General features: G+C 40.1%; 1 long non-coding RNA gene across 1 annotated transcript; it reads right to left on the reverse strand.

Moving 5' to 3' along the window:
* Positions 1–839: 839 nt before the first annotated feature.
* Positions 840–1228, reverse strand: LOC112450519. The gene is made up of 2 exons (XR_003039166.2): positions 959–1228; positions 840–879 (listed from the first exon to the last, which is right to left on the reverse strand). It is a non-coding gene; the product is annotated as an uncharacterized LOC112450519 (long non-coding RNA).
* Positions 1229–7398: the final 6170 nt, after the last annotated feature.

Here is a 7398-nt window from a genome sequence, read left to right on the forward strand (position 1 = left end):
AATATTTATCCCAAACTTTATAAGCACCCTGTTAAACTCTGAGTTCTGTTTCTGAACACAAATTTTCAGTTGAAGAGACTCTTCCAGCTCTGTGTGCAAACAGAGCTGTTAGATGGTGGCACAAACGGATGTCTGTTTTTGCCCTGCAGAGATTGGCAGCCAGTTTTTAGTGTTTGGAGCCAATATTTGAAATTCTGCTCACATTGAGCATGTGGAAATGCTCTTACTTTCACCACTAAACACTGTCATGAATACTACCATGGCTTATTTTCTTTGCTGGTTTCACCAAAGGTTTGACTTTTGATCACAATTCTTTTTTTATGATGACGGTTTACAGCTATTGTTTGCTGCTTGTAGTGTCACAAACTCATTTTAAGACCAGAGGAGTCAGATCTTTTAAAGCGGTAGCCTGCAGGATGTGGAAGGCTTTGCCTCCATCTTTACATTGCCTTGAATCAATTGATTTTTTAGATGAAGACTTGCCTGTGTGATTAAACTGCTTGTTTTTATGTTACATATATTTGATATCTTCTTTTATGCCCCTTCATTTTATGTTTTGTTTATCTTGTGTTCTTTTGCTTTTACTGTTGCCCACTGCTGAAAGAAAAAGGCTGATAATATTTTTCCCCATGTCTCTGTGTGTGTTTATGAGTTTGATTATCTGTTCTTTAGCAAACTTTCTCATGAACCACTAGGAAAATTTTAATGTACCTCCCAGAAAATAATCATTAAATGAACATGTCCAGCTCATTTGTCAGGATTCATAAATATTCTAAAATGAGCAGCTCGGCATCAGACAGACACGGGAGACCAAGATAGTAGGAAGTGAGTTTATTTTACAGTGAATCGGGAGCAGGAATAATTACAGGAACCAGGAACCTGGAAGCAGAGGACGTGGTAAGTATTTCCTTGGTGAGGAAGGCAGGTAAGTATTATATCCACAGGTGGGAGGCCTTACTGTGCGAAGGATGATCCACGGCACGGAGGTGAGTCCAAAGGTAGGTATTTTCCAGTAACAGGTTGGCAGATTCTCCAGGAGGCAGGCAGACAGGCACAGGCAAACAGATAGGTAACTTATCTCCGAGGCAGGTGTCCACAGCAGACCAGACTGGGTCCACGCAGGTTAGGTAGTCCTAGGTAGGTAGAAGCACGAAAAAATACAAAAAGCTCAGAAAGGGTTCACTAGGAAAGCTCGTAATTCACAAGAGGATTAGCACATTACCACAGAGGCAAAACAACGCTCCAGCGCTGGTCTGGTTCCCACCACGGCCTTAAGTACCAGCTGCCTTCTGATGAGCCTGATCTGCCACAGGTGTAGAGGGAGTGACGAGGAGCTGCCAATCAGCCGTCAAGACGGCCCACCAGGAAGTACCAAAAATACTAAACCTCCAGAATCACCACATCATTAACTTTTGTAGTCAGCCTGATTCAAGATGGCCACCACAGGTAATTAACCTTAGCCAACACAAAGAAATGAATATCACTTAGGTAAATTTACAGATATTAGGCTAAAATTTAGTGCCATCCCTAACCCATGCTTCAAGCACAACACATTATTTGCTTAAAACTTTAGCAAAAACTGTTTTTAACACTGTCTTACATTTTTAACATGTTAAATCAACAATTAACAACAAACACGTCCCACCCCAGCACCTATCCCTAACAAGCGAGTAAAAGAATAAATAAATATACGCACATGTCAAAACACATCACTGTGGTGCTCTGCTCAGAATGATCTGACAGTCTGTACCTTTAACACAAGACAGAAAAGAATTACAGGTTATTTTAAATGGTCCAGCCTTATTGACTGAAGTCAGTCTGATTTTTTCCAATTTAACCCTCCGAAGGCCTAGTAACTGAAGAGATGAAGAGAAGCCCTTGTAACTTTAGGTCCATTTGACACAAAGGCCATGGGAGGGTTTAGAAAATAAAGGACCTCTCTAACCCAGTTTGTATCTGTAGGTGGAGCTGTAGCTTTCCAGTTTAGCAGTGTTAGCCTCCTGCTATTGACTAATTTCTTGCAGGAGAGAGAGCGAATTAAGTGGGTTATATGGTGAACAAGGCAGTTAAAGCATTAAGAGCAATAGCCTCTCCAAGTACATTAGATGATGTAAGAAAGACTTCAGACCAGGACCTTCTTCATGGAGGGTTCGGATCCAAAACATATATGAGTCCTTTTCTAGGCATCGTTCATACATAGGGGATTCTGTGTCAAATACTTTTGCGAATGTGGTGGGATGGGGTTCCACCCTCCCCCACTCTGCGAACCGGGTGTAGCTAGAAACACACCGTTGATTGGTGGGCGGGGCAGATGCCTTTATAGTTGGGCAGGCCGCTGCAGGCGTGTGTGTGTGTCTTTGTTTCTCCCACTGTTGCTACAATCGGCGGCTATATGTTGGCTTGTGTGTTTGGTTGACTCGTCTAGATCTGTCGCTCTGCTGGCGTTGCTGGCTGTAGCTGGAGGTTGTCGTGGCGTGCAGCTTCTATCTGGTCCTCACCTGCTGACCCGCTCCCTTCCAGGTTAGGCTGTGTTTCCACCCCTGGGCACCGGATTGTGTTTGGAGCTGCAGTGCTTTGGACACTCTGCTGTCTTGTTTTGTCGTTGTTTGTTTGGGCCGCTCTCAGCTGGACCTGTTGCTGGTCGGGCAGGCTGTGTGGGCGGGGCGTTACTCCTCTGGCCACATCGAAGGGCATTTGGACTGGATGACAACGATTGCTCCCTTGTTTGAAGTGTTTTCTTTTACAGTTTGTATTTGTTGTGTGTAGTTACTAATTTGTTTTTTTTTTCTTTGTTTGTTTGATTTACTAATTTTGTTTGTATTGCATGTTTTGTTTATCTCTTTTGGAATAATTGAACTTGTCCGTCCTTTATGTGTTCCCCTTTGTTCCAGTGACCGAGTAGTGGGCCTGAAGCCTCGTTTTTAAGGAAATGGTTTAATAAAATATTGTGCACTGCTCAGTCTGTGTTAGGGTGTATCTTGTAACTTTTCTAGAGATCTCCACCACCTGCTGGTCACACAAGCCTGCTTTAGCGTAGTAAACTCAACATAGAAGGGGTGGCTGAGGAACAGTGGTAAGGCAGCTGTCTTGGGACAGGAAAGTTGCAGGTTTGACTTGCTGCCATGCCCTTATGTGGCTGTGTCCTTGAACAAGACACCTCATCCCAAACTGCTCCCCAGGCACTTAAATAGCTGCCCACTGCTCCACTTGTGTGTATCTCACATGTGTGACAGGTCCAATGCAGAGGACAAATTTTGTTGTTGTATAGATATATACAATGATGACAACTTATAGCTATTTCTGTATTGCATGAAACTGTGCCTAGATTGAAGATCTGTCTACCTTTAAAGCCTCACCCAAACGTAATCTGAAATCATGAACATACTACTGTCTCCACAGTGACACTTTTTAGCTTCTTCTGGTGCATTCCAAGGCATGCCCAGGATAAACAATCCCTCTAAAGAGCTCTGGTTTTGCTCTGGGGTCTCCTCCCAGTGAAATGTGCCCAGGACACCTCCAAAAGGAAGCCTGTACCACCTCACTTGACTCCTTTCGACGTGTAGGAGCAGCAGCTCTACTCCACTCTATGACTGACTTATTACTTATATTATTATTATGTTATTATATTACTTTTAATGTAAAACAGACCCTGGAGCAAAGTGGGTGAAAAGCAGAAAGAATTAAGTCTGGAAATAACAAGTTAGTCAGTAATAATTGATAAGATACAGAAGTTTACGGTGTAGGATCAAAAGGAAATATTTTTTTTTAAACTGGGTCAGAGTTTCTAAAAAGGATAAAGACCACAATTGTTTAAAAAAAAAAAAACTTTCCTAGACAGTGATTTAAAATGGTTCCTACTGTATAGTGACCCAGGCTTCTTAACTTCTAGTTAGTGCACTTCTACCTTAAATCACACAAAAACCTACTCCCTATCAAACTTTCAGGATGATAACAGTAGCAGTCACTCTTAATCAACACTCCTGTTGTGAATAAGTTGCAGGGCTTTATAATAACCTGTGCTGCAACAGTGGAAGTAATAGGACTGAGCCTATGGACTGAGACAAGCAGCCATTTTCTAATGAGGGATGGAACAGCTCAGCCATACAGCAACACTCTTCCTGTTAGGATCCTCAAATTAAAGAAGCAAATGATGCGTGCAGCAAATTCTCGCCCCTGAATCTCCAGGGCTACCTTTCTCTGGGTGGAATCTAACTCTTTCCCCCACAATCTCGACTCTCATCTGCTCCACTGAATCAGGCCTGTGCTCTGAAAAGGGAAACGACTCGCTGTCTTCAGTGTTTCGCTGAATTGGAACTGGATTTATCTACGAGCCGTTTTCATCAGCACGGAAGAGCTGTTACATGTGCATTTTGTCATTCTGAAATCTGTGACGCTTACCGCACAATTTTCTTCAAATGCTGCTGTGTTTACCGCCTCCTCGGAACACATGAGTTCAGTTGCAGATGTCACTAAAGCCTTTCATAGTCTCTGAAAAATTCAGTAGCATATTTATCACCTGTCAAGTGAGCCAATGTGCAGATGATTGGAAATGTGGAGAGAATGTGAACCAATTATAATATTATATACTGTACAGTACATGTATATAAATAAATGCAGAAGGGTGCCAAAGCAGCTACTGCCTGCAATTCTAAAATCCATCAACATTCTTCCATAAAGCCCAAGAGTAATTTGGGATTTACTTCATCTATAATCTAAGCTATGACAGAGGTTTTTATTTTGAAGAGTATCTATGATCTTAATTTTTAAATTTCTAGGTCAAAGCCTCTTCCTGTTTGCCCTTTAAATAACTTGTACTTTAAATACCAAATTGTACCTTTATTTAATTCACTTTAATTTAAAAGTTTCAGTTATGACAAAAAAAAGTTCAAATTATATATTGTATTTATGGAAGCAACCATGAGGGAACAAACAAACAAAAAACTGCTGAACAATATGAGATTCATTGTCCCAAAACCTGCAGAGCAACCAAACCAAAATCATGTGACTGCAACACCTGCGTATGCCATCAGCATGAAAACATCAGGATTTTGATTACAACTCTTTCAAAAAGAGGGTTAATAACAACAACAACACGTCTTTCAACACTATTATCATCAATATGTTGCGGCACAGAAAATGAGTTGTGCATGAGACGACAATGTTGTTTTGAATGCTGTTTTGAAGAGGTTAAGGTCAGTGAACATAATCTGGCTGAGAGTGTTGCATGGGATCAGTGGCAGAGAGTGGAGGTAACAGTCAAAGAAAAAAACATGGATCAGTGAGGGAGCTGATAGAAGTGTTCAAGAAAGATCTAGACGAGCTGGCTGGTCACCATTTTAATTGGATTTACCTAGTTAGGCAGTTTAGAAACCTTAAAGAGAATTTGCAGACCAATGAGATGGTCCTCCATATTGATTTTAATGAAAATTATGCTTGCAAGTTAAACACAGAAATCCAAGCTTTTCACTTTGGTGGCAACAGGCAGCAAGCGACTATACATACTGCGGTAGCCTATGATACTGATGGGTCTGTGAGCTATGCAACAGTCTTTAAATCCCTGAAACAAGATGAAAGGGCTGTTTGGGCTCATATCAAACCAGTCGTTAAACATTTCAAGGCCAAGAGTGACCAGGAAATTAATATACTCCACATCCTAAGTGATGGTCTTGCAACCCAGTACCGTAATCAAACAAACTGCTTTCTTCTTAGCACTGTTCCATACACTTTTGGTTTTCAGAAAGATCACTTGGAACTTTTCTGAGAGGTCACATAGAAAGGGGGCTCCTGATGGAGTGGGTGGAGTGCTTGAACGGATTGCTGACAACCATGTCCATGGAGGTGGAGATCTTCAGTCACCCAAAGATCTGTACAATTATCTTTGCACCAATACAGACAAGGTGATCATCACATGGGTTGAGGAAGGTGAGATTATTCACATTGACGACTTGCTTCCCCCAATAGTGTGCCCTGTGGTTGGAATTAGTAAAACACACCAAGTGCTCTCTTTTTCACCAGGTGAAATTTTGTACAGACGCCTTAGCTGCTTTTTGTCGGTATCCAGAAATGTGCCGCTGCTTTCAGCCAAAGAAACTGCAAGTCACTGTGTTTCAAACCAGCATGGAACAACAAAGTGCCTCTCACCAAGATCTAACTGGTGACCAACAAAGAACCTGCCCACTTTGCTGAAGGTAGAAGTTGACAGCAATTATGATGACACAGATTATGATGTGGGCAAGTTTGTCATCCTTAACTATGATAACAGGCCATATGTGGGACAAGTCATTAAAATATGTGACAATGAGGTACAAGTTAATTACATGAAGCAAGTCGGTGACCAAAATATATTGATTTGTTTGGATAAATCAGACTGCATGCAGCTGTGGTCAAATATTAACAAAATCTGAGCCAGAATCACTTCAAAGGTCTGCCAAACCTTAAAGAATTGCCTGGATGAAGTCCAACGTAGTCTGAAATTATGTTTGAATACTGATTCTATGAATGTGACGTGAATCTTCTTAATACAGCTACATAAAATTTTTAGCTGCAAAGATGCTACTGGTATAACTTCACACATTCATTTTTAAAATATTCATTTATAACAAGTTTTATGTTGATTCATGATGTTTCTTCATATTTTTAATGCTTTTCCTTTACTGTTACTGCGTTTATGAAATTGAACTCAGTTAAGCATTTGAAGTTTACATGTAACCTGTTTCCTCAGTTGTTTTGTTTGAGTGTTAAATACATTAAAAACACTTTTTCCGTTGATATATTGTGGTGTGGTGCAGTTTATCATATGGTGTGACACATGTCATTTGGCATGACGTTCACAGTTCTGACAAAAAACAGCTTTGTTAGTAATAAATCAAAGAAAGAAATTACTAACAGCAAGAGTCTCAAGCATTTCAAATAAGTTTAAACAAGGTTAAATGGAATAATCTAAAATATCTTGTAAGATTTAGGAATGATGTCATCCTTTGCATGACAATTTAGAAAAATTAAACAAATTGTTATCTATTGAAGTAGTCATGCACAAAAGGTTTGATGGAGTTAAAAAAAAGTACAGCATTTTCAATTTATACAAAACAGCTTTCGTCATGTCACGACATCTGACAATTTCTTTTTTTTTCCTGTTGTGGCATCTCAGGCATACCATTAAGAGACGTTGGTTGCCTATATGTGCCAGAACAGATTAGCTCTGCAATAAGGATATCTCAAGATGAGAAACCCAATTGCATGGATTATTTTAATAAATCAAGACTGAATCTGAAATCTGAATCTAGCATTAGAGTAGGCAGGCCACATTGTTGTAATAGCTCCCCGTTTTCATGACCTTAACACATACACATATATATATATATATATACATATATATATACATATATATATATATATATA

The sequence above is a fragment of the Kryptolebias marmoratus genome, linkage group LG17 (genome assembly GCF_001649575.2).
Source record: "Kryptolebias marmoratus isolate JLee-2015 linkage group LG17, ASM164957v2, whole genome shotgun sequence".
Lineage (NCBI taxonomy): Eukaryota > Metazoa > Chordata > Actinopteri > Cyprinodontiformes > Rivulidae > Kryptolebias > Kryptolebias marmoratus.